Source organism: Cebus imitator, unplaced genomic scaffold (assembly GCF_001604975.1).
Source record: "Cebus imitator isolate Cc_AM_T3 unplaced genomic scaffold, Cebus_imitator-1.0 Scaffold257, whole genome shotgun sequence".
Classification (NCBI taxonomy): domain Eukaryota; kingdom Metazoa; phylum Chordata; class Mammalia; order Primates; family Cebidae; genus Cebus; species Cebus imitator.
Window position 1 is genome coordinate 3,054,473 of NW_016107572.1, and position 23,688 is coordinate 3,078,160.

At 48.2% G+C, this 23,688-nt stretch overlaps 1 protein-coding gene and 1 pseudogene across 1 annotated transcript in view; both read right to left on the reverse strand.

Annotated features, from left to right (window-relative positions):
- The window catches only part of LMOD1 (leiomodin 1), a 55,636-nt gene that overhangs the window by 17,534 nt on the left and 14,414 nt on the right, over positions 1-23,688 (reverse strand). The window lies entirely within an intron of this gene.
- On the reverse strand, positions 20,020-20,098 carry LOC119467068 (annotated as a pseudogene).

The following is a 23,688-nucleotide window of genomic DNA, read 5'->3' on the forward strand; positions in this document are numbered from 1 at the left end:
AGCTAATTTTTTGTAGCTTTAGTAGAGACGGGGTTTCACCGTGTTGACCAGGATGGTCTCGATCTCTTGACCTCGTGATCCACCCGCCTCGGTCTCCCAAAGTGCTGGGATTACAGGCGTGAGCCACCGCGCCCGGCCTGCATAGGCATTTCTTTACCCCATTCTCACCTGGCCTCACTCTACCCATGGTTCAGGATCAACATCAGCATCAAGCACGGTGTGCTTTGGCAAGTGATCCTGACCCCTGAGCCCTTCCCCTCCCACTCCCCACAGCTCCCTTCGCTCCCTCCCTTGTCGTGGCTCCTGTCACTCTGTTTCTTTTTCCATCTCTCCTGCAGGATCAGGGGCATGAAATATGGTTTATTACCGACTCAATGCCCAGCACACAGCATGATGCCTTGGCTCACAGCAGATGCTTGAGAGTTGCTGGATGAATAAGAAAATGGTGTCTGCCAAATAAAGCCAAATGCTAGTTTGGCATGATGAACCTTTAGGGGTGACATTCAATTCACCATCTCTCTGCAGAGATTCATACCTTACCCATCCCTGTGTCCCCAGAGCTGAAAGTTTGTAGAATAAGGAACTGGGCATAAATAAATGAATGATGAATAGAAACCACGTGATTTGAGACTGATGATGTTGGAGGTGGGGGGGTGCTCTCCCATGCTATTCACCACTGTCACAGACCCATCCTGAGGCTGAAATGCCAGTAGGCTCAGTGTGGCAGTAGATTTGAGAACCCTGGACCTCAGCTTTCTCAGCCTGGGCCACATTTCTTCCCCAGACCCCAGAGTCACACCCCTGACTCCTCACCCCCGATCATTTAGTCCAGCCAGGACTTGGTGAGCAGAGCTGGTGAAGAGAGCCTGGTGCCGAGGCCCAGGGCAGGCCAAGGCAGGGGTAAGATGAGTGGGCATTTGGTGTAAGAGGCCAGGGATGCAAGGAGAATGGATGCCTGTGACTCCATCCCGCCTCTGGAAAGAGAGCCCAGGGCTCTGCCTTTCAGCAAGACCCACAGCAGAGCATTGCCAAGCAACCCACAACCTTTCCTGAGGAAAAGGCTGAGCCTGAGGCCACCTCCCTGAAGGGCCCAAGGCCACATGTGCACCTGTTTAGTTTGTGCCCTCTGCTAGTGGCTCTCCAGACTCTCTGTCCCCTCCCTCGGGGAGCTGGGTCCAGGCCAGGCTGGTCCCACACCAAGTTTGACTGTAGGCCACACCTGTGTATATGTTAAACTTCCGGCCAGGCGAGGTGGCTCAGGCCTGTAATCCCTGCACTTTGGGAGGCCAAGGCGGGTGGATTGCCTGAAGTCAGGAGATCAAGACCAGCCTGACCAATATGGTGAAACCCCATCTCTACTAAAAATACAAAAATTAGCCAAGCGTGGTGGCAGGCACCTGTAATCCCAGCTACTAGGGAGGCTGAGGCAGAAGAATCACTTGAACCCGGGAGGCAGAGGTTGGAATGAGCAGAGATGGCGCCACTGCACTCCAGCCTGTGTGATAGAGTGAGACTCCATCTCAAAGAAAAATAAATAAAGTAAAAACTTCCTGGAGTCCACACTGAGTACACCTGGGTCTTTGGCTGCCTGCTAAGGCCTGCAACCTTGAGGATGTCCAGAGCTTGGGGAGGGAGGTGGTAGCTGGGAGGCAGTGAGGCAAGGCAGGCCCGTTCCCAGAGCCTGCCCACCACTGACATTCCCTAAAGGAATGTGGTAAACAAGGAAAAGCGCAGCCCCATTGGGCCAGAGGTGGGAAGTTGGGACCAGGGCGGAGCACTGACAGTGACTTTATTCTCCATCTTTACCCTTGCTCCCAAGGGACTGAGCAGCTGGGAAGAAGTCGAGTTTGTTTTAGCAAACAAGAGACTTGTTAGCATCAAGCTAAGATGAGACTCCCACAACTGTCCTCTGCTAGCTACTTTCTTTAGTGGCTTTTCCCTGAACCACGAATCATAAATTGATGTTTCAGGCTGGGTGCAGTGGCTCATGCATGTAATCCCAGCACTTTGGGAGGCTGAGGTGGGAGGATCACTTGAGGTCAGAAGCTGGAGATCAGCCTGGCCAACGAGGCGAAAACCTGTCTCTACTAAAAATACATAAATTAGCCAGGTATGGTGGTCAGCACCTGTAATCTCAGCTACTCGGGGGCTGAAGCAGGAGAGTTACTCGAAGCCAGGAGGCGGAGGTTGCAGTGAGCTGAGATTGTACCACTGCACTCCAGCTTGGGCAACAGAGCCAGACTCTTGTCTCAAAAAAAAAAAAAAAAAAAAAAAAAAAAAAAACAAAAAACAAATATTTTGGGCCAAAGAAAAAAAAAAAAAAAAAAAAAAAAAAAAAAAAAAAAAAAAAAAAACTATGCTGTTTCAGGACAAGGCTAGTCTCCTTAATCCTCAGTTCTCATTGCCAGCCTTCTTGCTGCTGAGGAAGTACGTGGGCAAGAGTGAGACTTAAGTCCTGCCAAACGGAGGCTGCTATCTGTGAAATGGGGACACCTCCAAACTTTGAATTTAGAGTTTCCTACCTTTTTAAGGCTGAGTAGGACTCCACTGTATGTAGATACCTTGATATTGATTTTAGCAATTCATGTATATACACAGCTTGTTTATCTATTCATCCATTGATAGGTCCTTGGGCTGCTTTTGGCTACTGTGACTAAGGCTGCTATGGACACGGGTGTACCCATATCTGTGTGAGTCCTTGCTTTCAAGTCTTTGGGGTGTAGACCGACCCAGAAGTGGAAGTGCTGGAATGAGACCTATTTCTGACTCCTCTACACCATCCACCTTGACTGCTTCCCCTCTTGTTCTACCCAGCACATTGGGCACCATCTTGCCAGTATCCTCAACTCCGGTCACCTGTGCCCGCCGAAGCTGGCTCCTCCTCCCAGGCGCTGGGCTCTTTGGGGAAAGTAGCTCACACCCCACGTGGTACCGGCCACTGTCTACAGCCCCTGTGAACCCTCACGTTCCTGAGTGGTGCCAATGCCGAAGACCAGCTTAAAAGTTAGAAGGCCAGGATTCCACGCTTTGCTCTTATGTCAATGTGGACAGGTTAATTTGTCTTCCTCATCCGTAAAACGGGGATCCCAGCCGGTACCGGGCTGTAGTGAGGCTTCGTTGAGGTGTATGGATAACGCATTTGCAACAGTGCCAAACGCACAGGAAGCTTTCGAGGAAAGGTAACTGTCATTATGGGTCTAGCTGTCTCCTGGTTTTTCATAGCAACTATCTGAATTCTTCTCCCTTCTTTTAGTATCTCTCATCCCATTCCACCCCTGTTCTTGGCAAACAGTCCCTCTGCTTTCTTCCCAGGAAGACAGCGGAAACAACCGATCGCAATTCTCCAACTTCCTGCCACCTCTGCAGGCTCATCTTTCATCCTTCCCTCTCCTCCTGCCTAGGCTCACCCCTCCCTACAAGCTCTGGTTCCACCCCTTTCCCCTCTATTGCACTCCAGCACGCTCTCCCACAGCCTTAGCTGTTCCCTCTTTCTTAGCGCCTTCCCACCACCCTTTTTTTTTTGAGATGGAGTCTTGCTCTGTCACCCAGCCTGGAGTGCAGTGGCGCGATCTCAGCTCACAGCAACCTCCACCTACCGGGTTCAAGCGATTCTCCTGCCTCAGCCTCCTGAGTAGCTGCGACTACAGTCATGTGCCACTAGGCCCAGCTAATTTTTGTATTTTTAGTAGAGATGGAGTTTTACCATATTGGCCAGGCTGGTCTCAAACTCCTGACCTTGTGATCTGCCCACTTTGGCCTCCCAAAATACTGGGATTACAGGCATGGGTCACTGTGCCTGGCCCCCACCACCCTTTAAACCTGCCCATCTCTCCCAGTTAATCAGATCCTGCCTCTGCCCGCAGTCCCTTCAGCTCCAGCGCCCGCCTTCCTGTACACCCAAATTTCCTCAAAAGAGCCCCACTTTTCAATCCCTATTCATTCCTCAATTCAACACACTCTTGCCTCACCCCCAACATTCCGTGAAAATTAGTTTCATCCAGATCACTTCTGACCCTCCTGTTGCTAAATCAGATTTATCTTTATTCCTTATGCTGCTCAAACTGCAGGGGAAGTGTCTGACCCTGCTGGCTAGGCCCTCCCTTCTGAAACGCTTCCCCCGAGGTCTCCACCACAGCCCTCATGGCTTTCCTCCTAGCTCTCTGACAGTTCCTGCAGGCCTCCTTCAAGGCCCCTCTTCCCTGAGAAATCTGGGTGTTCTCAAGGTCTTCCTCCAGGCCCCCTTTGTTTTCACCTTTGGACCCTCTCCCTGGATCATCCCATCCACCCTGATGGCATCGGCTGCATTCTACACACCCGTGTCTCAAAGCTGAATCTCTGAGCCAGACACGACTATGACGGTAGTACTGTCTGATGAGTATCTTGGTTTGTGTGCCCCAGAGTACCTCAAAAACGACTCCTTGTCTCCTCCCACTGCCTTGCCGACTCCTGCACTATTCCCTCGGCAAGGGGCTCCTCTAAACACCCAGTGGCTCCAATCAGAACCCTGCTGGGAAGAGGAAAGGAGGAATATGTGGTGAGACAACGTGGACGCCTCTGCACTTACTCACCTTCCCTACCAGTGGCCCCAGGGAGCTGGGAGAAGGCTGGGAAATCGACGTATTCTACTCCCTCACCACCCACACACAGATACCACAGCCTGCGCACCACCCGGATCAATCCCTCTCCTCCATCCTTGCCGATGTCACCTCATGGGGTTACGGCAACAACCTTCTCCCTGGTTTTGCTGACCTCTGGGCGATCCTTGCACTGCAACCCCAGGGACCTTGCTGTGGGACAGACCTGTCCATGAAGCTTTTCAGTGGCTCCCCAGTAGCCTCAACATGAAGTCCAGACTCACAGGCCCTTCGTGACCTGCTGGCCTCCCTCTGTCAATGCCCTCTCCTGGCCTCCTCATGCAGCTGCCCTCTTCTCCCAGGTGCTGGAAGAAGCCCGGACTCAGGGCCCTTGCAGTGATGCTCTCACCACTTGGAAAGCTCTGCTTCCTCTTATCCTGGTAAACTCCTACCCTATATCAGCTGGGCGTGGTGGCTCACGCCTGTGATCCCAGCACTGTGGGGGGCCGGAGGTGGGAGAATCGCGAGGTCAGAGAATTGAGACCATCCTGGCCAACACGGTAAAACCCTGTCTCTACTAGAAATATAAAAATTAGCTGGGCATGGTGGCGCACACCTGTGGTCCCAGCTACTTGGGAGGCTGAGGCAGGGGAATTGCTCGAACCTGGGAGGTAACAGCTACCTGGGAGGTGGAGGTTGCAGTGAGCCCAGACTGTGCCACTGCACTCCAGCCTGGCAACGGAGCGAGACTTTGTCTCAAAAAATGAAAATGAAAAAATAAAAGACCTATTACCCTATATCTAGAGAAGTTTTAGCTTAGATCTCGAATTTATCTGGATTTTACCCTGGGATATGATGCAAGGTGAAATTTTACTTTTTTTCCCAAACAGGTACCTAATGTCTGAACTTTTTTTTTTGGATACAGGGTCTCACTCTGTCCTCTAGGCCGGAGTGCAGTGATCACATCTCACTGCAGCCTTGACTTTCCCCGGCTTGTGCACCACCACACCCAGCAGGTTTTTTTATTTTTTGTAGGGATGAGGTTTCGTCATGCTGCCCAGACTGCTCTTAAACTGCTGGGCTCAAGTGATCCACATACCTTGGCCCCTCAGAGTGCTGGGCTTATGGCATGAGCCACCACTTCTGGCTTGAACTAGTCTTATGATCAGAAAAATACAACAAAGGTACATCTATTCCGGCACTTTGGAAGGTCAGGGCGAGAGGACTGCTGGAGCCCGGGAGGTCAAGACCATCCTGGGCAACATGGCGAAACCCCATCTCTACAAACAAAAATTAGCCAGGCATGGTGGCATGTGGCTGTAGTCCTAGCTACCTGGCAGGCCGAGGTGAGATGATCACCTGAGCCGAGGGAGGTTGGGGTTGCAGTGAGCCGTGATCACGCCACTGCACTCCAGCCTGAGCAACAGAATGAGACCCCGTCTCACAAAACAAAACAAAATAAAAACCAACAAAGGCTATTTACGAAAAAGAAACAAAAGAAAATTGTTTTTAAATAACTGGGTTTCGCAGCAAAAACAAAACAAAACTAAAAACCAAGATGCATCAGGCCATGGTGTAGGGAGAAGGGACAGATGGGGCCAGAGGTGGGAGGGTGTTCCCTGTCACTGTACTCAGTCCTCAGCCTGGCCGTGCTGTGCCAGGACCTGCCTCGCAGCCTGACCTTCGCCTGGCTCTGTTCCAGCAATTACAGATCAGCCCTGATGATAAACATCAGTGCTGAGCAGAGGGCTGAAGGGTCTCAGGCACTGCCTCCAGCTCCAGCATAAACAGAAATGCCATGGCTCATTTTTACCTCCCACGATGATGATCTCCAGGGGTGGGAGCGGTGCAATGGCCGCCAAGAGGAGGGCAGTGGTTTGTGAACCTGGGAAAAGAGGGCATCTTCTGATGCAGTCCTGCGGGAGACCAGGCTTTACAAGAGGAGCAAGTGCCACCATCTCAGGGCCTGCTCTGTCCTTGTAGGGAAGGGGAGCAAAGACACCTTCTGGAAAAGATAAGGATGATGTGGAGACGTGGGTGGCTGTGCACTTGCACTGCGTGTGTCCCCAAACTCTGCCAAGGCTGCGAGTGTTCTGCCTGCCTTGAGTCTTTTTTTTTTTTTTTTGAGACGGAGTTTCACTCTGTCCCCTAGGCTGGAGTGCAGTGGCGTGATCTCAGCTCACTACAACCTCGTCTCCCGGGTTCAAGTGATTCTCCTGCCTCAGTCTCCCAAGTAGCTGGGATTACAGGCACGTGCCATCACGCCCAGCTAATTTTTGAATTTCTAGTAGAGACAGGGTTTCACCATGTTAGTCAGGCTGGTCTCGAACTCCTGATCTCATGATCTGCCCGCCTTGGCTTCCCAAAGCGCTAGGATTACAGGCATGAACCACTGTGCCCGGCTGCCTTGAGTCCTTTAAGTACAAGGGTTTCTAGTGAAAGGGATGGTAAATGGGGGAAGGTGGCCTGACCTCAGGGGCGATTCTGTGGCTCCTGCTCCCTCCTGGAAGCCTGCCAAGAGCCATCAAGAGGCATCAGAAAGGAGGGCAGGGTGAGCAGTGTCTGCGTTTCACCTAGGCCCTTACTCCTACCACCAAGGCTTCCGCATTTACTGCAGGTAGAGAAAGACAGAGGCGTTTTGAGGTGAGGGCACGCCTCACAGCCTGCAATAGCAAGACTTCACAGGCAATGCCACTCTGGCTTCTGTTTGGGGGGTTCGAAGAACCCATCTCTAGGGGACTGAAGGTTCTTGTGGTAGATCTTCTTGGCCAATGAAGGGTCAGCTCCAGTGCTCTCGGCAGACCTAAATGCTTTGCCAACTGGTCTGGTGAATCATACTGGGAAGCTTGTAGCAAACCCCATTTTTGGAGAAACTGGGAAATCTCTTCGGAGAGATAAACAGGTCACTGTGGCGCTCTGCTCTCTGAAGGGCCTGGCTAGTACTTTCTGCTTCATTTTATCCCAGCACCGAGGAAAACCCAAGCAAGTCTGGGAAATGTTGTAAAGATCTACACAAATGCAAGCTATTTATCCCAGGCTTCTGGGTCCCACTTTGGTCCCGGGGGGTGGGGGAAGGAACATTCTGTTCTTTTGCTGCCTAGGGCTGTGAGCCCAAGCTCTGGCTTTCATACAGCCCCCTCCTGTCCCATCTAAACAGAAAAGGGTACATTGACTGAAGCAGGAGCAGTTTTGTGAGCGTCTGACTTCTGCAGTCTGACAGGGCTCCAGGCCCAGAAGGGCCCTATGCTTGGTTTAATTCTCTGCAATCATTGTCTTGAAAGCCTCAGTAATTCTTGAGCACTTTTTTTTTTTTTGAGACAGAGTTTCGCACTTGTTGCCCAGGCTGTAATGGTGCGATCTCAGCTCACCGCAACCTCTGTCCCCCGGGTTCAAGCAACTGTCCTGCCTCAACCTCTCGAGTAGCTGGGATTACAGTCATGCACCACCATGACCAGCTAATTTTGTATTTTTAGTAGAGACGGTGTTTCTCCATGCTGGCCAGGCTGGTTTCCAACTCCTGACCTCGGGTGATCCACCTGCCTTGGCCTCCCAAAGTACTGGGATTATAGGCGTGAGCCACACCTGGCCTGGCCTCCTCCTCCTTTCTTTTAACTTTATATATGGAAAAGTTCTATTGTACACCAAACTAGAGAGAACAGCACAATGAACCTCAAGGTACCCATTGCCCAGCTTCAGTGATTCTCCATATATGGCCAATCTTGTTTCATCTGTATGCCCACCCATTTTTGTCACATCCTTAGGTTATTTGAAAGCAAATTCCAGGTGTATCATTTCATGCATAGACACTTCAGTGTGTCTCTCTATTTCTTATTTAGAGACAGGGTCTCATTCTGTCACCCGGTTGGGGTGTAGTGGTATAATCATAGCTCACTATAACCTCAAACTCTTGGGCTCAAGTGATCCTCCTGCCTCAACTTCCCAAGTAGCGAGGACTACAGGCATGTGTCACTATGCCTGGCTAACTTTTATTTTTGTAGAGATGGAGTCTTGCTATGTTGCTCAGGCTGGTCTCAAACTCCTGGGCTCAAGCAATCCTCCTGCTGTGGCCTCACCAAGTACTGGGATTACAGGTGTGGGCCACCAGGCTGGCTTTCTATTTTCTATTTTATTTTTTTAGAGACAAGGTTTTGCTCTGTCACCCAGGCTGAGGTAAAGTGGCATGAACATAACTCACTGTAACCTCAAACTCCTAGGCTCAAGCAGTCCTTTGCCTCAGCCTCCCAAGTAGCTAGGACTACATTTACCTGCCATCATGCCTAGCTAATTTATTTTTTATTTTTTGTAGAGATAGGGTCTCACTACCCTACCCAGGCTGGTCTCGAACTCCTGGACTCAAGTGATCCTCCCACCTTGGCTTCCCAAAGTGTGTGACCCACCATGCCTGGCCTCAGTGTATATCTCTAAAAGACAGAAAGTTTTTTTTTTTTTTTTTTTTTAAGACAGAGTCTCACTCCTTCACCCAGGCATACAGTACACGATCTTAGCTCACTGCAACCTCCGCCTCTGGGTTCAAGCAATTCTCCTGCCTTAGCCCCCCGAGTAGCTGGGATTGGATTACGGGCACATGCCGCCACATCCAGCTAATTTTTGTATTTTTAGTAGAGACGGGGTTTCACCTTGTTGGCCAGGCTGGTCTTGAACTTCTGACCTCAGGTGATCCCCCCCCCACCTCAGGTCCCAAAGTGCTGGAATTACAGGCATGAGCCACTATGCCCTGCCCTACTAAACAATTAACAGCAATTCCTCATTGTTTATCAGCGCTCAGCCCAAGGGCCCTCTCACTGCCCTCACCTAGCCGCTGGGTTAGGAGCCCCTCCTGTGCACTCCTGCAGCAGGTCAAGCTCAAAGCTGTCTCTGCACTTAGCACTTGTAATTGGTCTCTCCCTGGACTAGATGGGGAGCAAGGAGCAGACCTTTATTTCTCTCTTTAGCACCTGGCCTGGCAGAGTGCTCTGCAATTAATAAATATTTGCTAGAATGAAATGCAAGCATGTCAATCCTACCTACAGTGTCCCTACCAAGTAGTTTGTGCTTGAATACTTCCAGTGACAGGAAGCCCAATTCTTCCTAAGGAAGTCAAGCCTTTGCTTTTTGGAGAGAACAGGGTCTCACTATATTGAGTTCAAGACTCAAGCAGGTCTCGAACTCCTGGGCTCAAGCTATCCTCCTGCCTCGGCCTCCCTAAGAGCGGGGATTACAGGTGTGAGCCACCATGCCCAGGCTTTTTTTCTTTTTTCTTTTTTTTGAGACAGAGTCTCGCTGTGTCACCCAGGCTAGAGTGAAGTGGCGCGATCTTGGCTTACTGCAACCTCCACCTCCTGGGTTTAAGTGATTCTCCTGCCTCAGCCTCTCGAGTAGCTGGGACTACAGGCGCACTCCACCACGCCTAGCTAATTTTTGTATTTTTACTAAAGACAGGGTTTCACCATGTTGGCTGGGCTGGTCTTGAACTCCTAGCCTCAAGTGATCCGCCTGCCTCAGCCTCCCAAAGTACTGGGATTACAGATGTGAGCCATCACACCCGGCCCCTTTTCTTCTTCTTAAGCTGACTCTGTGTCAGAAAGCCCTTCTGTTCCTATTATTCCCAGGGGCTGCGTAAAACAAGGCGACCCCTTCTCTTCTATGAGTGCTCTGTATGTGTTTCAGGTTTATTGGGTCCTCTCCCTGAGGCTGCTTTGCTGCAGGCTAGAAAAGTCCATCTGTTACACTAAGCCTGTCACTCCAGCCTGACTAGAATTTTCTACATCCTGGTTCTGCTGTTTAAATGCTCACTGTGCCTCTCAGCTTTAGATAATCTGGCAAAGTGGTACATGTACCTTCTAGGTCTTTTTGTCCACTAACCAGGGCCGACTCCAGGGCAGAACTCTCTGGTATCTACTCCAGGCCCCCAGGGAGCCACCAAACAGCATCCTACTGCACCACCTTCCAGCCTGTGTCTCTCCATCCTGGCCACTACATTCTTGTGAGCAGCCTTCTTCAATGTCTTCCTAAAGTCTCCAGAGGAACCCAACTGCAAAGAGAAGAGGGACTATATTGGCTTCAACGCCATCTCCACCCACCATCGGCTTTTTTTTTTTGAGATGGAGTGTTGCTCTTGTTGCCTAGGCTGGAGTGCAACGGCACGATCTCGGCTCACTGCAACCTCCACCTCCTGGGTTCAAGCGATTCTCCTGCCTCAGCCTCCCGAGTAGCTGGGATTACAGGTGCCCACCACCACGCCTGGTTAATTTTTGTGTTTTTAGTAAAGACAGGGTTTCACCATGTTGGCCAGCCTGGTCTCGAACTCCTGACCTCAGGTGATTCGCCTGCCTCAGCCTCCCACCCACCACTGACTCTTACCGGGGATTCTTATCCCAGTAAAATGACATACTTTCCCAGGCCATGTGAATTGTTCTGGAAAGACTTCACACTACAAGGTCAATACAATTCCCAAATGCAGCTCCCTTCTAGCAGCTGAGGCCCTCGGAGACACTGGTTCTTCCTGTGCCAAGGCCACAGAGACCAGAATTCCACCTGCTTGCTAAGGGAGTCAGTCATGAGAAACAGCTGAGGATTAAGCTGAGTCTTTAAGTTCAAGGACAATTGGGAGGTGGGTCTGGTTATTCCCCTGGAAGGGAGAAAGAAAAGCCAAGACCTAGTGGGAAGAGAAGGAGCAAACAAGGATGTCAGGCCATTAAATCAAGGAGGCCAAGTGGCCTCTACACAGTGCAGGACCCAGCGAATATAGAATAGGGGGTGGGAAACACAGAGGAGGTCAGAGTAAACTTTAGAGGTGGCCTCCTTCCAATGAGGTCATTTGGGCGTAGGAGGCAAGAGAAGGACTTTCTCAGCAGAGGGAAAAAAAAAAAAAAAAAAAAAAGCAAGTGATCTATTGGAGCATGGCTCATCTAGGGATTGCTGAGAAGTTCTTTGTAACTAGAGTGGGGGTGAGGAAGTGGTGGTGGGAGATGAGACCAGAAATGCCCCCTGAAGCCAGATCACGACAGAGTTTTTATATTGTGCCATGGAACGAGAGCTTCACCCAGCAGAAATTGGAGAAGCATACAGATTTTTAACCAGGAAGTGACAATCTGATTCATGCCTTAGAAAGATAACTCTGGGCCGGGTGCGGTGGCTCACGCCTGTAATCCAAGCACTTTGGAGGCCAAGGCGGGCAGATCACCTGAGGTCGGAAGTTCAAGACCAGCCTGACCAACATGGTGAAACCCTGTCTTTAAAAAAAATTTAAAAATAGCCGGGCGCAGTGGCACACGCCTGTAATCCCAGTACTTTGGGAGGCCGAGGCGGGCGGATCATGAGATCAAGAGATCAAGACCATCCTGGCCAACATGGTGAAACCCTGTCTCTAAAAAAAATAAATAAATAAATAAATAAAAAGAAAGGTAACTCTGGCAGCTGTTTGGAGAGTGGAGGCGAGGCTGGAAGGAACCAGAGGGAAAGAGACCAGTAGGCTACTGCAAAAGTTCAGGCAAGAAATTATGAGATCCATGGCTGGGCACAATGGCTCACACCTGTAATCTCAGCACTTTGGGAGGCCGAGGCAGGAGGCTTTCTTGAGCCCAGGAGTTCGAGACCAGCCTAGGTAACATAGTGAGACCCCCCATCTCAAAAAACAGGGAAGGGGGGAAGGGGAGAGGAGGGAAGGAGGGGACGAGAGGGGACGGAAGGCAAGGGATTATGAGATCTTGGACCAGGCTGAGCAGTGAGCACAGAGGGGTGGAGATGCATTCCATAGACATTTCTGGGGTACAGTTAATAAGGTTCAGTGAAGTGGACAATGACAAGGAGAAGTGGAGGATGACTCCACGATTTCCAGTTTGGTTGCCTGGTTAGAGAATGATGCTTATAACCATGGCAGAAAATATGGAGGGGAGATAAGGATGGCGCTTGGGGTGATCAACTGTTTTGGCCATGACAAAATTTAAACGCCTAACGGGTTGGCATTAATAAAGACCTGGGGCTCAGGAAAGAGATCTAGGCTTGAGAGGTAGGTTTGGGAGTCATTGGTGTATATGGTATATATGGGAGTCAGTGAAAGCCACAAGAGTAAATACAGTGACTCTGAAAAGTAAGTTATCAGGAAGAGGAAAGGGACTTACAGAATAGGAGCAAGAAAATTGCCACATTATTTACTGTAACAAAATCCATGCCCTTTGAGATTGGCAAAACCACGAGGAGATAGACTTCATTCCTACTGGGTGTCTATATCAAAAAAGACAGACAATAATACGTGTGGACAAGGATGTGGGGAAATTGGAACCCTTGTATGTTGCTGGTAAGATATAAATAGGGCAGCCACTTTGAAAAACAGTCTGGCAGTTCCTCAAAAAGTTAAACGTAGAGTTGCCATATTGACCCATCAATTCCATGCCTCGATACAGACCCAAGAGAATTGAAAATATATGTCCACCAAAAAATTCTACGCAAATGCGCGCAGTAGCATTGCTCAGAATAGCTCCAAAATGGAAAGCACCCAAAGTCTATTCACTAAAGAATGATGAAGCAAAATGTGGTATATCCTTAAAATGGAATAATATTCAGTCATTAAAAGGAATAAAGGCCAGGAATAAAGGCCAGGCTCGGTGGCTCATGCCTGTAATCCCAGCACTTTGGGAGGCCGAGGTGGATGAATCAGCTGAGGTCGGGAGTTCGAGACCAGCCTGACCAACATCAAGAAACCCTGTCTCTACTAAAAATACAAAATTAGTTGGGCGTGGTGGTACATGCCTGTAATCCCAGCTACTCGGGAGACTGAGGCAGGAGGATTGCTTGAACATGGGAGGTGTAGGTTGCAGTGAGCCGAGATTGCATCATTGCACTCCACCCTGGGCAACAGAGTGAAACTCCATCTCAGAAAAAAGAAATAAGGTACCATGCTCTATCAAGAATGAACCTTGAAAATATGATAACTGAAAGAAGCCAGATCTGAAAGACCACGTGTTATATGATTCCATTTACATGAAAGGTCCAGAATAGGCCAATCTGTAGAGACAGAAAATGGACTACTGGTGCCAGTGGCTTGTGGGAGGAGAAATGAAGGGTCTCTGATGATGGGTGTGGGATTTCTTTTGGGGCTGATGAAAATATTCTGGAATTAGGTAGTGGTGTTGTACAACTTTGTCAATATACTGAATATATACTCACACTGAATATAATACTGTTATATATAATACAGCATATATTATATACTATTATACTCAGTATATTCACTGAATATACTGAATACTGTTTTTTTTCCTAAAAAATACTGAATTGCATATTTTAAAAGAGTGAATTTTTTTTTTGAAATGGAATCTCTGTCCCCCAGGCTGGAATGCAGTGGAGCCAACTCGGCTCACTGCAACCTCCGCCTCCTAGGCTCAAGTGATTCTCCTGTCTCAGCCTCCTGAGTAGCTGGGACTACAGGCGCCCACCACCACGCCCAGCTAATTTTTGTATTTTTAGTAGAGACAAGGTTTCACCATGTTGGTCAAGGTGGTCTCGAACTCCTGACATCAAACAATTCACCCGCCTCGGGCTCTCAAAGTGCTGGGATTACAGGCGTGAGCCACCACACCCGGCCTGAGAGTGAATATTATGGTATGTCAATTATGTCTCCATAAAAATTTAAAAAAATTTTTTTCTTTGTTTAAATTTAAAACTTTTTAAGAGATCCTGGTCTTTTTTTTTTTTTTTTTTTTGAGACAGGGTCTTGCTCTGTCGTCTAGGCTGGAGTGCAGTGGCACAGTCACAGCTCACTGCAGCTTCGACTTCCCAGGCTCAAGCAATCCTCCCACCTTCGTCTCCCAAGTAGCTGGGACTACAGACGCACACCACCATTCCAGGCAAATTTTCATATTTTTTGTAGAAATGGGGTTTTGTCATGTTTCCCAGGCTGGTCTTGAACTCCTGGGCCTAAGCAATTCTCTCACCTCTGCCTCCCAAAGTGCTGGGATTACAGGCATGAGCCGCTTTGCCTGGCCAAGATCATGGTCTTAATTACATTAAAATGATAGAACGGTTACATTAAACAAAATCTTATTTCACATACTGTGCTTATCTTCTCTTGCTTTAACATCTGAAGGATAAAGACTAAATAAAGCACTGAAAAAGATGAAAACAAAAAACCAACATCCAAACCATTTGCGAACGCGAAACTAACTATTTGCGATTTACAGTGGTTGTAAAAACTAAATTGCAGACCAATGGAAAAAATGTGAGCTACCTATATAACTTAAATGTTCCCATAGCCACATTTTATTTATTTATTTATTTGAGACAGAGTTTTGCTCTGTCACCCAGACTGGAGTGCAATGGTGCGATCTCGGCTCACTGCAACCTCCACCTCCCGGGTTCAAGCAATTCTCTTGCCTCAGCTTCCCGAATAGCTTGGATTACAAGCACGTGTCACCATGCCTGGCTAATTTTTGTATTTTTAGTAGAGACGGGGTTTCACCATATTGGCCAGGCTGGTCTCGAACTCCTGACCTCAAATGATCCACCTACCTCAGCCTCCCAAAGTGCTGGGATTACAGGCGTGAGCCACTGTGCCTGGCCAGGAGTGACTCTTGACAGCCCTTCCCCAGGGTCTCCCAGAGGGCAGTGCTGGAACATGGCCAGTGCCCATCTCAGAGTGCAGAGAGTTTCCAGAATACAGCACAGTGACAGGAAAGCTGCCTGTTGAAACGGCCCCCAGGACTGAGCAGCACCCATCCTGGAATTGGACACACAGTGGATGCTTCATGACTGCTAAACAAAGAGATGAATCTCCCATTCAGGTGGAGGCCCAAAAAGAAGGCTGGAGGGACAGATTATTTTTCTGCTAAATTGTGTAGAGTTTGTTGCAACCTGAGGTCAAAAGAAAGTGTTCAGAGCCAACACAGGGACTGGAGTCTGTAACCTCAGCTACTCAGGAGGCTGGGGCTGGAGGATTCCTTGAGGCCAGGAGTTTGACATCAGCCTGGAACACGGTATGACAAATTGTGGGGTGATGAATGCAGCAGACCACCATGGTGCGTGTGTACCTGTGTAACAAACCTGCACATTACCCCAGAACTTAAAGTATAATAATAATACTAAAGAAAAAGAAAAAAATTGTTTTTAATTAGCCAGTTGCAGCCAGGTGCGATGGTTCATGTCTATAATCCCAGCACTTTGAGAGGCCGAGGTGGGCAGATTGCCCGAGTTCAGGAATTCGAGACTAGCCTGGCAACATGGCAAAACCCCATCTCTACTAAAAATACAAAAAGTTAACTGAATGTGGTGATGCATGCCTGCAGTCCCAACTACTCAGGAGGCGGAGGTGGGAGGATGAGCCCAGGAGCTCAAGGCTGCAGTGAGATATGACTGCACCATTGCACTCCAGCATGTGTGACGGAGCAAGACTTATCTCTGGGAAAAAAACGAGAGAGAGAGAGGGAGAGAGAAAGAGAGTTCAAGATCTTCCGGCTGGGCGTGGTGGCTCACACCTCTAGTTCCAGTATTTTGGGAAGCCAAGGCAGGCAAGTCACTTGAGGTCAGGCATTGAACTCCAGCCATGGCAAATATTGTGAAATCCTGTCTCTACTAAAAATACAAAAATTAACCAGGTGTGGTGGCACCTGCCTGTAAGCCCAGCTCATGATGCTGAGGCAGGACAATCGCTTGAACCCAGCAGGCGGAGGTTGCACTGAGCTGAGATCGTGCCAGGGCACTCCAGGCTGGGCTACAAGAGCAAAACTTCATCTCAAAATAATTTAAAAAAAAGCTTCCTTAACCACCAGCTGGATGACCTCTCTAAGTCTCAGATTCTTCAGCTGTCAAGCAGATCAAAATTTACCTCCCCTGTCTGCCTTACAAGGCTGATGCAAGAATCAAATGAGATAATGTATGTGGAAGCCCATAAAGCTTTGGACCCAAGGCATTAGGCTCTGCTTTTATTGTGCATGGATGAACTGGGGTATATTGTGTGATGTTCCAAGACAGCAACTAAGTACTTACCTATGGGCTTCTGGGAGTAAGACACTTTCCAGTTTTCTCAGAAGGGGAAAATTACTTTGCATGACCATTGGTTATTTTTTGGTATTGGTATGGGTGTCTTTGGGGTAGGGACCTCTAGTAGCAGGAGAATGAACTAGTTGACCTTCCCTTCTTGACATCCTCCCAAGACCTGAAAAATTTTTTTTTCTTTTCTTTTTTTTTTTGGGATGGAGTTTTGCTCTTGTTACCCAGGCTGGAGTACAATGGCTCTATCGCGGCTCACCGCAACCTCCGCTTCCTGGGTTCCAGCAATTCTCCTGCCTCAGCCTCCTGAGTAGCTGGGACTACAGACATGCGCCACCATGCCCAGCTGATTTTTTTTGTATTTTTAGTAGAGACGGGGTTTCACCATGTTGACCAGGATGATCTCAATCTCTTGACCTTGTGATCCACCCACCTCGGCCTCCCAAAGTGCTGGGATTATAGGTGTGAGCCACCGCGCCCGGCCGACCTGAAATTTTTCAAGGCTAGAGCCTTGGTTTTCTTATTTCCTTCTCTTTTTTATTTATTTTTAATTGTTTTGAGACAGGGTCTTCCTTTGTGCCCAGGCTGGAGTGCAGTGGTGTGATTGTGGCTTACTGCAGCCTCGACCTCCCGGGCTCAAGTGATCCTCCCACCTCAGCCTCCCAAGTAGCTGGAATCACAGGCGTGTGCCATCACACCTGGCTAATTTTAAAATTCTTTTTGGATAGACTTGTGTGGGTAGGGGTTCCTCCCTATGTTGCCCAGGCTGGTCTCGAGCTCCTGGGCTCAAGCAGTCCTCCCATTTCAGCCTCCCAAGGTGTTGGAATTACAAGTGTGAGCCACCACACCCAGCCAATTTTCTTTTTAAGTAGTAATTTTTTCCTCCCCAAACAAAGGAAAACCAGGCATATCTGCTCTATCTATAATGCATACAAACTGACACATTTCCCCTCGAGGAGTCAAAGTGAGAGGGAGGTAGGGTTTGCTTTGCTTGGCAGACAGTCCAACATCAGGAACTTGATCCTCTAAAAAAAATAACCTGTGGCCTCATGTTTCCCTGAGCTATGGAGTGTCTGTGCTGTGAGCTGATCATAAGTCTCTTCGTTTCCAGCGCCCAGTGAGTCTTTTCTCTGTTTTGGTGGTTTTGTTTCACCCATCAGCCCATAAGGCTCAACTGGGGAAGCAGTGTGTTAACTGTTCTGTTTATCGTCTTGTTTGGCTGACTCCATCTCTCTGGGGATGGGCGCCAAAGGCCAAGAGAAGGAGCCTGCACTGAGGCTCCGGGGATCTGTTTGGGGCCTTGGGAAGTGTATTTACTGGGAGCCATGTAAATGTCCAAATATAGGCAAATGGTTCAACACAGCCATACAATACAGTATGATGACATCGACTGAAAAAACTTTAGGAAGAATTTTCAGTGACATGGGAAAAGTGATTATAATATGGGGATAAGCAAAAATATAAATAAATAAGGTAGGGAACACAATTTATGTTGAATATGTGGCTGTGCATTACATGATCTCAACTACAGAAAGAAAAATACGTACAGAATTATACACCCCGAGAAAAAAACGGAAGCTGGGAGCCATAGCTTACACCTGTAACTCCAGCACTTTGGGAGGAGGAGGGTGGGTTGTGTGAGTCCAGGAGTTTTGAGACTAGCCTAGGCATCACGGTGAAACCCTGTCTCTACAAAAAATATTTTCAAAAAAATAGCTGGGAGTGGTGGTGCACGAGAGCAGTAAGCGGAGATCGCACCACTGCACTCCAGCCTGGGCGACAGAGCGAGACCCTGTCTCAAAAACAAACAAGAAAACCAACAATGGCTAATATCTTTAGCTAATAAGACAAAGAATTATTGGCTATTTTCCCTCTCTTTTCCCATATTTTGCATGTTGTCTATAGTGAGCCTTACTATATTTTTCTTTGAAGAAAATAAATTTAGAAATTCACGTCTGGGTGGCCGGGCGCAGTGGCTCACACCTGTAATCCCAGCACTTTGGAAGTCTGAGGCAGATGGATCACAAGGTCAGGAGTTCAAGACCAACCTGGCTAACATGGTGAAACCCCTTCTCTACTAAAAATACAAAAATTAGCCAGGTGTGGTGGTGAGCCCCTGTAACCCCAGCTACTCCAGAGGCTGTGGCAGGAGAATTGCCTGAACCTGGGAGGTGGCGGTTACAGTGAGCCAAGGTGCCACTGTACTCCAGCTTGGGCGACAGAGCGAGACTCCATCTCAAAAAAGAAAGAAAGAAAGAGAGAGAGAGATAGAGAGAGAGAAAGATCATGTCTGTGTTCTTCGTATCTCCCTCTTCTCCTGCTTTTAAGGCAAAGCTTACAGAGACTGGAAGTAAAACCAAAAGCCTCCCAAACTGAAAGAACCTTGACCATTGGAACACTTGAGTCTTTAGTTCTCTGTGATTATTATTAGACATTTTCTTGGTGATTTAGAAATTGTTATGTTTTTCCGTGCAGTTGAGGACATGGGACAAGTGGGTTGTCACTAAGTGGCAAGTGGAAGAGATGCGCCATGGCTTTGTAGGTGAGAGGATCCACCTCCAGGAGACTCCGTATAAGCAAAATGGTGCAACGTCAGCCTTGGCAATTGGACTTTCAGAAGAAAATTTAAGCCTTGACTGCCCCAAGGCATCCATTATATAGAGTCGATTCCTTTCCTACGTATTGAGAATGGGAACAGCTATCATCTTTGGGAGTGCTGTGTTTGGAATGTGTCCACCAAAGTTCATGCACTGGAAACTCGGTCCCCAGTGCAGGGGTATTGGGAAGTGGGGCCTACTGGGAGGTGTTTGGGTCATGGGGACATTGCTCTAATGAATGGATTATGCCATTATCGTGGGAGCGGGTTCATTACAAAAGGACAAGTTCAACTTTCTGGCTCTCTGTGGCCCTCACTTGTCCTTCTGCCTACTGCCATGGATAGGATAATGCAGCAGTAAGGCCCTCACCAGACACAGGCCCTCGAGCTTGGACTTCCCAGCCTTCAAAACCATGAGCAAAATGTCCTTCTGTTCATTATAAATTACACGGTCTGTAGTATTTTGTTAGAGCAGCACAAAATGGGCTAACACAGGGGACTGAGGATATAGTCTCTCAATTCATTTTCTCCAGGGCTTAATTCTCTTACAGAAGCCCGGCTGAGAAAAGCTGATCATTTGCCTACAAGGACCTAGTCCCAGCTCTGGTCCTCCTTTCTCCAGCCTCACAACTTGGGCTTCAGAAAGGCAAGTCTCTGTCTGCCGAGCTGCAGAATTGGTATATCCAGATTCCAGATCATCAGAGCCACATACCCAAGCACTGGGTCTCCCAAAGGGGTGGGCTCTGTGAGTGCTGTGAAGAGGGCAGCTCCTCTCCTGCTCTTATGTATGTGATCCAAAGGGAAATCTGCTGATAGCAAGTTCTCTAGGAGAGCTGTACTACGTTTTCTTTTCTTTTTTTTTTAAATATAAAATAGTTGTCAGGCCCCAGAGCCTCTTCCATCCTTGTCAAGGGGAGTGCTAGCCTTCTCTCCTTTCATACAACACTGTACTACTTTTTCCAGATCCAGAGCCAAAGCTGCCGCAGTTCTCCAGGTATTTTAGGAAAGAATCCAGATGATGGGAGCTGAAGGCCTTATCTGGGTACATATAGTACAAATTATTAGCAAAAATATTATTATTATTATTATTATTATTGAGACAGAGTCACCCTCCATTGCCCAGGCTAGGGTGCAGTGGTAAGATCTCGGCTGACTGCTACCTCCGTCTCCAGGGTTCAAACAATTCTCATGCCTCAGCCTCCTGAATAGCTGAGATTACAGGTGTGTGTCACCAGGCTTAGCTAATTATTTTTTGTATTTTTAGTAGAAATGGGGTTTTTCCATATTGTCCAGGCTGGTCTTGAACTCCTGGCTTCAAGTGATCCGTTCGCCTTGGCCTCCCAAAGTGCTGGGATTACAGGCATGAGCCACCACACCCGGCCTGCAAAAATAATATATATATTTTTTCTTTTTCTTTTTTTTTCACCATCAAGGACCTGAAGCAAAAATATTATTAGTATTTTATTTAGAGTTTATCTGTGGCCCCAGGGATCGTAGGTGGACTTAATTTTATTTGTTTGTTTGTTTATTTGTTTTCTGTTAGTCAGAGTCTGGCTCTATTGCCCAGGCTGGAGTGCAATGGTACAATCTTGGCTCACTGCAACCTCCGCCTCCTGGGTTCAAGTGATTCTCCTGCCTCAGCCTTCCAAGTAACTGGGATTACAGGCACCTATCACCACACCCAGCTAATTTTTGTATTTTTAGTATATCAGGCTGGTCTCAAACTCCTGACCTCAGGTGATCCACCCGCCTAGGCCTCCCAAATTGTTGGGATTACAGGCGTGAGCCACCGTGCCTGGTAAGTGGACTTAATATTTTAGTCTGTAATCTCAGATCACTGTGGAGCTGGAAGAGAGAATTGCAAAGAAAGGAAGAAAAAAATGGAAGAAGTTTAAACTGAAGGTGAAATACGGCAGTGATCTATCCCAACAATTCAGACCTCAGGGTGTAAATTTTGGATTGAGTTAACTGGTTATTTATAAAAACTGGATAAAAGTGGATCAAGGCCGGCCGGGCATGGTGGTTTTCATCTGTAATCCCAATACTTTGGGATGCTGAGGAGGGCAGATCATCCGAGGTCAGGATTTTAAGACCAGCCTGGCCAACATGGTGAAACCCTGTCTCTTCTAAAAATACAAAAATTAGCTAGGTGTGGTGGTGAGCACCTGTAATCCCAGCTACTCAGGGGACTGAGGCAGGAGAATCGCTTGAACCCGGGAGACAGAGGTTGTAGTGAGCCGAGGTGGCGCCATTGCACTCCAGCTGAGGAGTTGGACACAAAATCATATTTTCAAATAGTCTCAGAAGGGTATAGATGAATTACAAATTCTGTAGAATCAATAAAGTGTGATAGAACTGCCTTTGCAAACTCCTCTTCTTTCACTCATTCAACAGGCATCTATTAAGCCAGGTACTGTGTTCACTGATGGGGACAACAAGATGAATAAGAGTCAGCCCTCACCCTTCAGAAGTCTGGGAAAAGCACAGAAACAGACAATGCTGAAATGATGTGTTACATGTGAATGGAACAGGAAGTGCCAGAAGTTGCAGGTGGTGTTTTGTGAACACACAAAACACACAACTCAGGCTGGAGGGGTCTGGAAAGCTTCCTTAGAAAGTGTCAGCTGAGTTAAGCCTTGAAAGAGAAGTGAGGATTGGCTAGGCCTGGCATCCCAGTTGGAGGCGACAATATGTTCAAAGGAACAGAGGAAGCAAGATAAAGCCTGGCACTCCGGAGAACCGATGGTCAAGTGTAACTGTAGGGTGAGAGTCAAGGAGAAAACTGTTTGTAGCCTGAGAAACAGGAAGGCACTAGATCATTGGTGGCCTTCAAAGCCTCGCTAAGAAGTGTGAATCTGAACATGGAAGCTACACGGAGCAATTGAAGGCTTTTACACAGGGAAGGTCCACTGTGGGGAGGATAGATTCCAATGGCATGAGAAGAGAGGCTGGGAGATCAGTTAGGAGGCTGTGACGTTCTTCTAGTTGGTAAGCGATATGCATGGAAGTGACAGAAGTTGAATTGAGAGGTGGGGCAGAGTCCAGAGAGGTCACAGAGGCAGAAACAATAGGATCCTATCACCAGAAAAGTCTGCAGACGCTGGGAGAGGGATTGGAGCAGGACAGTCCGAGATTATGATGTAGGTGTGGGGTTAGATGGTACTTCTGTTTACCAAAGTGTGGAACGCAGGAGGAAAAGCAGGTTTAGGGGTGGGGTGGGGCGATGATGATTAATTTATGTTCAGACCAGTTGAATTTGAGACACTTGAGGTGTCCAAGAGGCAACTGAATGATCTAGAACTCAAAATAGAGATCTAGGCCAGAGATAGAGAGAGAGCATATGGGGATAGCTGAACCGTGCGGTTGGACGAAGGTACCCATGAAGTACATAGGAAGGGCAGAGCCCTGAACAATAATATTTAGGCAGCAGAGTAGGAGTTGCTCACAGAGGAGATTAAGAAGGAACAGCTAGAGAGATGAAAGGAAAACAAGGAGAATGTGCTGTATTGGCGCCCAGGGAAACAAATGTTTTAAAGAATGACAGAGGGTTAAATACCACAAAGTAAACAAATAGGGTAAAGACTAAAAAGCGTGCTCAGATAAAGCAACGAGGAGGTCCCCAGATACCTCGTCAAGGCTGATGTCTGTGCAGTGGGGGGTGGGGGGTGGGCAGAGACGTCCCGGGTGATAGCGAGCACAGATGCCATCTCCTACAGCTTAGCTAAGAAGGAGAGAACGTGGAACTGGAGAGAAAGAGCCACTAAAAGGGAATGTTGAAGAGAGAGAGAGAAAGAGAGAGATGTTTAAAGGAGCAAAATTCCCTGTGGAGGGAGGAGAGAATAGATTCTGCAAAGTGGGTTTGGGTAATAGTCTGGGGCAGGAGAGGGACATCCCTTCCATGGGATAAAAGAGAAAGGGAAGGCTGGGTGTGGTGGCTCACGCCTGTAATCTCAGCACTTTAGGAGGCTAAGACGGACGGATCACTCGAGGGTAGGAGTTTGAGACCAGCCTGGCTAACACAGCGAAACCTCGTCTCTACTAAAAATACAAAAATTAGCCCGCCGTGGGGTCGCATGCCTATAATCCCAGTTACTCAGGAGGCTGAGGCAGGAGAATTCCTTGACCCTGAGAAGTGGAGGAGGTTGCAGTGAGCTGAGATCATGCCACTGCACTCTAGCCTGGGTGATATAGTGAGACTAGCGAGACTCTGTCTCCAAAAAAAAGTGGAAGCCTGCATATATGGATGCTTACAAGTTTTCAGGTGACAGAAGAAAAATTTGAAGGCATTTTCATCTGATGGCTTCAAGTGTCTCCATGAAATATGAGGCTAGCTCATCTGTTGAGGGTGAAAGGAGAGATGGGACAAGAGGGTTTATAAAGCAAGGCTGGCTGGGCACGTGGGACATGCCTGTAATCCCAGCACTTTGGGAGGCTGAGGTGGGGCGATCGCTTGAGCGCAGGAGGCAAGGTTGCAGAGAGCCATAATCATGTCACTGCAATCCAACCTGGGTGACGGGACCAGACCCTATATATATA